The following is a 7470-nucleotide window of genomic DNA, read 5'->3' as shown; positions in this document are numbered from 1 at the left end:
ATAATACTAGTGCCATCAACCTTACTAAAAATTCGGTTCAGCACTCTAAAGCCAAACACATTAAAATAAGATATCATTTTATTAGAGATCATGTGCAAAATGGAAATATATGTATTGAGCATGTATGTACTGAGAAACAATTAGCTGACATATTCACAAAACCTTTGAGTGAAGATAGATTTTGCACGCTTAGGAGGGAATTAGGCATATGTGATCCTTTTTATTGAGGAGATATAAAAGGGAGCAAGCAGTCTCATGATACACTCCTCCCATTTCTAAAAACCCATGAAACATTAGTCAAACTAGTCATCTATAGATTCCTTATGTATCATTGTCCCAGTAAGAATTTGTAAGGATTGGAAGAAAGGAAAATTTTTAAAAGGGAAAAGGAAGAGAAAGAAAGATTTCTGAAATTGGGTCGATCCAACCCAGAATAGGGTCGACCCAATGTTGAGTCGACCCAAGAAAAATCCAGGGTCGACCCAACGACGGGACTCCACTGTTAAAAGGGGGACCCGTGAGCAGTCTAGGGCACTGTTTTCACTTTGTCCTCTTCCGAAAACCCTATTCTCCACTCTCAAATCTCCTCCAATCATCTCCAAACAGTAGATTACATCAAGATCTTGAAGAAATGGGACCTAAGAGAGCCGTAGCCAAGCGATCCGGGAGGGTTTCACGGATCACCCGTGCGGATAGGGCTGTTACAGAGCCTTCTACAGTGTCTCCACAAGGTGAGCCTCCTCCTCCTCCCTCCCCTTCAGTCCAACTTGCGAAATTTGCGGGAAGACCGGTTACCATGGGGAGAAGGATCCACTCCAAGTTTTTGGATCAAGAAGGGTTCCGTTTGGGGGAATGGATTCGAAGGCAAGGATGGAAGTATCTTTGCTCCCTAGATGTGGTGATCTACCCAGGATTGGTCCGTGAGTTCTATGCCTTCCTCAAAACTGGAATGGGAGGGCTTATATCTGAAGTTCGAGGAGTAAGGGTTAGGGTTTTCGAAGAGAGTTTAAGTGAGTTGCTTCATCTCCCCTGCGAAGGAGCAACTCCAGAAAAGTCCGAAAACAAGTTGAGAGCCTTGCAGTTGATTCTTGAGAATGAAGACTTCGATTATTCTGAAAATGTAATAGCAAGCTCTCTTTCAGCTGAAATGAGGTTGTTGCACAACTTCATAGGTCGGATTTTATTTCCGAAGAGCGGGAGATTTGATCTCATTTCTGAGCGAGATCTGGTTGTCATGGAGCACATTATTCAGGGCATTCCCCTGAATCTCCCGGCTATGATACTCAGGCAGATGAGAAAGGTTATATGCAACTCCAGAGTCTCCCTGCCTTATGGTATGATACTCACCCTGATCTTCCGACAGCATGATATATCTGTAGAGAGAGAGATCTTCAGGCATCTACTATTCACTGACACATACACTGCACGATTCCTTATTCGCATGGGTTATGAGAAGGTGAACGGGCAGTGGGTACGTGCTGGAGCTGGGATTTAGGGTGATGCACCAGAGGGTGATGCACCAGAGATTGGAGACCCCATCCCTGAGGATGAGGAGCCTATAGATCATCCTACAGCACCTTCAGAGGCTGGACCTTCGTCATCTGTTCCGGCGGGATACACAGATGAGTTTTGGAGTAGGATGACTGAGCTTATGTCAGCTCAGGCGAGGACTATCACTGATGGACTGACGAGCAGACTGGATATTATGACTGCTGAGATCAGCGATCTTAGAGAGCAGATAGGAGCTCTACGGAGAGAGAGAGAGGTTTTTGGACCATTTGTGCCCCAGGCAGCTGAGTCAGAGATTTCGGCACAGAGTCATCCAGCTCACCGAGCTCCACGCCAGACTCAGTCCCATCAGGCTCGACCTCCCCTCGCCACTTATGCTAGAAGGATGAGGACTATATCACAGCCATTAGATACTCCCTAGGCTGATATTAGCATTCTGATTAGAGCCTAGGATATGTATCTAGTTCTCATATGTATTTTGTGTTGATCATGTACTTTGTACCTTGATTGAGGAACATTGTATTTGTTTTGTTTTGGCATTATTGTACTACAATGTTCCATTTTGATCAGTGAAACTGAAATGTTTGTTAATTATTGTGTCTATTCCCATGCACCTATTTGATGATAACAAAAAGGGGGAGAAGCAAGGAAAGAGAAATAAGTTGACAAACAAGTTAAAAATTATAATAGGAAAGGATATACATTTAAGGGGGAGCAATTTGTAACAATAAAAATGTTAAAGTCTAAAATTTAAATCGAATTTTAGAATTTGGCACATACCTTTCACACCTCGATACATAATCTGAAACTCATGCTTTATCTCAAATTTTTGAAGTTTCGTCCTTAATGAAATATAAAAGAAAGGGGGAGTAATTCAAAAGGTCAGATTGGAAACATTTGGATGAAATAGGGGGAGACTTCACTCTCAAATTTGAAAAGCTGAAATTCAGCAACTTGAGCCCTTTTTAAAACTAATTTTAAGATAAGTATCAATAGGCTCATACTCTATATTTTGTAATCATCAAAAAGGGGGAGATTGAGGATGATAGTGGTATTTTGATGATTAATACAATAATCAAGAGTATGTTACAAGTTAATTAGATACATCATTTATAAGTCTGTCACTCTCAGTACATTAGTATAATAAGATAAAGATGCATTTCATTGTTTATATGGATGAATCTAACCTTAAGTTGCAGCAAAGTGTGATTGAGTCGACCCCGGCACATCAAGAAACCATCTGGCACACTTCTGCAAAAATGGCACGGATGAACAGTAGTTGGGTCGACCCAAGTAAAGAATGAGTCGACCCAATCCTCAAGCCTCAAGAAAACAGTTCTCTGAAAATCCTGAGAGGGTCGACCCAACTGAAACTTGAGTCGACCCAAACTTGAGTCGACCCCAAGTTAACATGAGTCGACCCAAAGGCAATGACATTCAAAAATAGGTTCTCTGGAAACCCTGAGAGGGTCGACCCAAGTGAAAGTTGAGTCGACCCAACTGAACCTTGAGTCGACCCAAAAAGATGTTGAGTCGACCCAAGTGAAGGAAGGCTGAAATGCAAGGTTCTGTGGTTCTGAGAGGGTCGACCCTAGTAAATGTTGAGTCGACCCAAGTGAAAGTTGGGTCGACCCCAGTAAAAGTTGAGTCGACCCAAGCACGGGCAGAAGCATAACGGCTAGTTCTGCAGAAGTACTTTTTGACCTTCCAACAGTAAGTAACGGCTAGTTTTTGAATTCTAACTATTGGGGCTTGTCCAATGGATGAAGGAAACTATTTAAAGTAACACTATTCATCAGAGGAAAGAAACTTTTGCAAAATATCAAGGCTTACACAAGAAAGACAAGTGCCCTAATCTTCTTCATCCAAGTGCTTCATTCAAGAGTCAAAAAGGAAGTGGTTGAGCAGACTCCAAGAGATATCAAAAGCTCCATCCACCCTTGAAGAGTGAAGCATTCTTGACAAAGAAGAGAGAAGTCTCATCAAGCGATAACTATTCTCTAAACTCTTTCTTGTAGCTTATAAATATTATATTTGCTCAACTAGGAGCTTCAAGTTTCTTCTTTCTTTTATTAATCACCTTGTAAAGGTTTGTTGGTGAGCCCGTAAAACTAATGGTTTGTTGGTGAGCCCGTAAAACCAATTGTGAAGGTTCGTTGGTGAGCCCGTAAAACCAACATAGGTTCTTGGTGATCCCGGAAAACCAAAGTGTAAAGGTTTTTGGATTGTGAGCCCGGAAAATAATCCAACTGTAATCCACGGAATTATAGTGAATTCCCAAGGGGTCGCTTGGGGAGTGGACGTAGGTGCTTAGGAGAGCACCGAACCACTATACTTCCTGTGTGTTTGTATTGTGCTTTGTTCTATTTCACTAACTCATCAATTGACATAAGTAAGATAGTAAAAATTAAGAGAAACCAATTCACCCCCCCCCCCTCTTGGCTTGTCACCTTGGGCAACATGGCCTGGTCTGCTGCTCTCCCCAGCCACTCCACTAGTATCTGGGTTTCCAGTCGTCCTTCTACTCGTATTCTGCGCTTCGCCAGCACTCGAACCGGCTCCACTACCTCGTCCTCCGGTGGCTCATGTATGATTGGACCGACAGATGTCTTGGGTCCAAGCCGGGCCCTCAGAAGCGACACGTGGAATACCGGATGAACTCTCGATGTAGTCGGCAAGTCCAAGCGATACGCCACGGGTCCAATGCGCTCCAATATCTGAAAGGGCCCGTAGAAGCGATGAGAGAGCTTCTGGTTCGCCATAGGCCGCAGTGTCAACTGTCGATAAGGCTGCACCTTGACGTATACCCAGTCGCCCACCTCGTATACTGGATCTCTGTGCTTCCGATCATGCAGCTGCTTCATCCTGTTCTACGCAGTCGTTATGTGGAACTTTAACCGCCGTAAGGTAGCATCGCGGTCTAAGAGCTTAAAATCTGCCTCTGTCCGGTCCGCATGTGACAGTGGATCATAAACTCGCAGCATTGGTGGTACTCGTCCATACACCGCCTCAAAGGGTGTCATCCCTATGGCTGAGTGGAAAGCGGTGTTGTACGAATACTCGGCCCAAGATAAATAAGAAAGCCACTCTCGGGGCCGATCACCAATCATACAGCGCAAGTACTACTCGATGCAGCGGTTTACCACCTCCGTCTGCCCATCGGTCTGAGGGTGGTAAGCCGAGCTCATGGCAAGCTTCGTCCCTTGCTGTTTGAAGTAAGCCTGCCAGAATGCGCTAACAAAAATGCGGTTACGATCAGAAACAATAGTCCGAGGCATACCATGTAATTGAGCAATGTCCCGTATGTAGACCTCTGCCACCCGTCGAGCAGAAAATGGATGTGTGAGCGCCGAAAAGTGGGCATACTTGCTGAGCGGTCCACAACGACCATGATCACTGAGTACCCTTGAACTAATGGCAGCCCCTCAATGAAGTCCATCGACACCCACCTCTGCTGGGCTGGAGTATGTATGCACTGCTCAAGAAAAAATGGAAGGCTCTGCTGATCAGTCCGAACGATGAATCGGCGGCCGATAAGGTACGGCCTCTACTTTGTGACTGCATGGATGACCGCCATCATCTCCCTCTCATATGTCGACAGCGAGCGGGTCCTAGGGGACAACGCCTTGCTCATGAAAGCAATTGGCCGTCCCTCCTACATCAAAACAGCACCAATGCCAGCATCGGAAGCATCGCACTCGACTACAAACGGTTTGGCGAAATCGGGGTCGGTTGAGGGCAGCAGCACACCAATAGGTGGATTGCCATTCTTGTACTGTTTGGGTCGTTTCATCCACACCTGCACTTGCAAAGGCAGACGCATCCCTAGGATCGGCGTCTTCGTACGGATAGATACACGTCATAGAATCTCTATAAACACTCCCCGAAGTTTTGGTCTATCCCGTAGCAGTAGTCTCTATTTATTCACCGAGAAGAACAATCAAAGACAGACTTCCGTTAAGAAGAATTCACCATAGCGCCAAAATCGGGGCCGTCGTCATGGCTTCCTTGAGCTTCTCGAATGCTTCCGTCGCTGCCTCGGTCCATCTAAACTCGCCCTTTCGCAGCAGCAGGGTCAGTGGCGCGGCGATCTTTCCATATCCCTCCACAAACCGGCGGTAATAACCGGTTAGGCCCAAAAATCCTCGCAGCTCCTTTTGGTTCTTGGGTAGCAGCCACTCAGTCATGCAATGTATCTTTGCTTGGTCCGGCTCCACACCTGCAGCAGAGATGACATGGCCTAGGTACTCGACCTTCGGCTCGGCCCATAGGCACTTGGATCGCTTTACCTTCAATTGATTTCTGCGCAGAATTTTCAGCACTTTCTCCAAGTGCTCTAGGTGCTCCTGCCATGAACGACTGTAAACCAGTATGCCATCGAAGAATACAAGGACATACCGTCGTAGTAATGGTCTGAATATGTCATTCATGAGCCCCTGAAACGTCGCTGGTGCATTGGTGAGGCCGAACGGCATCACCCGGAACTCATAATGGCCATCGTGTGTCCGAAACGCCGTCTTGTGCACATCTTCGGGCCTGACACGGATCTAATGGTATCCGGCACGGAGATCAAGTTTGCTGAAGTAGTCCGCACCAGCAAGCTCATCCAACAGCTCCTCTATGACTGGAATCGGATACCGATCCTTAATGGTGATCGCATTAAGTGCCCGGTAGTCGACGCAGAATCGCCACGTCCCGTCCTTCTTATGTACCAGCAGCATCGGCGACGAATATGAGCTTCTACTGGGCTGAATGATGCCGCTCTCCAACATCTCTCGTACCATCTTTGAGATCTCCTCCTTCGGAACGTGCGGGTAGCGGTAAGGCCTCATATTCGCCGGTTCTGCTCTCGGTACAATCTCTATGTGATGATCGTGCTCCCTCTCGGGTGGAAGACCATGAGGCTCCTCAAATAAATCTGCGAACCCCTGTAAGAGAGCAGCCAAATCAGTAGGTATACCTGCCTCCGTCGTGGTCTCCGTCGACAGAGGTAAGAGCTGCATCAAGTAGCTGTGCGCGCCGGGTCCGGGCAAGCCGACTAGGGGCTGAAGTGCAGCCCTTGGGCTAGGCCGAATGCCATCCAATCTAACTCGCCGTCCGCTCCGTCTGAAAGTCACCCACATCTCGGCGAAGTCGAATGTAACCGGGCCAAGACTCTGCAACCACTGCGTACCAAGGACCAAATCAGCTCCTCGTAATGCCAACGGATAGAGATCGAGCTTGAATTGGCTGCCCTGGATCGTCAAAGTGATGCCTCGGCATATGCCCTCCGCCCTCAACGTGGCTCCATCACCCAATGCCACGTCGAAGCCCAATGTCGGCTCTGCTATGAGACCGATCTGTTTGACGAGCCTCTCATCCAAAAAATTGTGGGTGCTGCTCGTATCTATGAGGATACGCACCACACGTCTTTTGATCATGCCGTCCACGCGTAGCATTTTCGGTGTCGCCGATCCGGAGTAGGCATGCGATGAAATCTGAGGTGGCACGTCCTCTTCCTCGGCCTCTAAATCTTGGGGCTCGTCCTCAGCAACCTCATCACCATCTTCAGCCATGGCCTCATCCTCCAATCCGTCGATCAACATCACCGCTCCGACGGGCCGCGCACACCGGTGTCCCGGTGTAAATTTCTCGTCGCAGCGAAAACATAGGCCTTTTGCTCGACGTTCCTCCACTTGTGCTGGTGTCAAGGTCCTCTCGGGTGGACGCTCAACCCTCTTGACGTCACCTGACAAGTGAAGAGGGGTCCTCAGCCCTGTGTTGGCTGCTGCAGCCGTCGGCGCTCTCGGCTGGCCGATGTTGCCCCCTGCGGTTTGGCCGGCCCGAGGGTTGGTCCAGCTGCCCCGTGTCGCTGATCGAGTGGTCTTGATCTTCTCTTCCACCATCAGGGCAAAGGCAATGGCATCCTCCAGAGATTGTGGCCGCAAAGTCCTCACCTCGGCTTGAATGTCGACACGAAGT

This window comes from Phoenix dactylifera, unplaced genomic scaffold (genome assembly GCF_009389715.1).
Source record: "Phoenix dactylifera cultivar Barhee BC4 unplaced genomic scaffold, palm_55x_up_171113_PBpolish2nd_filt_p 000644F, whole genome shotgun sequence".
In the NCBI taxonomy this organism is placed as follows: domain Eukaryota; kingdom Viridiplantae; phylum Streptophyta; class Magnoliopsida; order Arecales; family Arecaceae; genus Phoenix; species Phoenix dactylifera.
The sequence above is the reverse complement of the archived record's forward strand: the minus strand, read 5'-3'. Positions refer to the sequence as shown.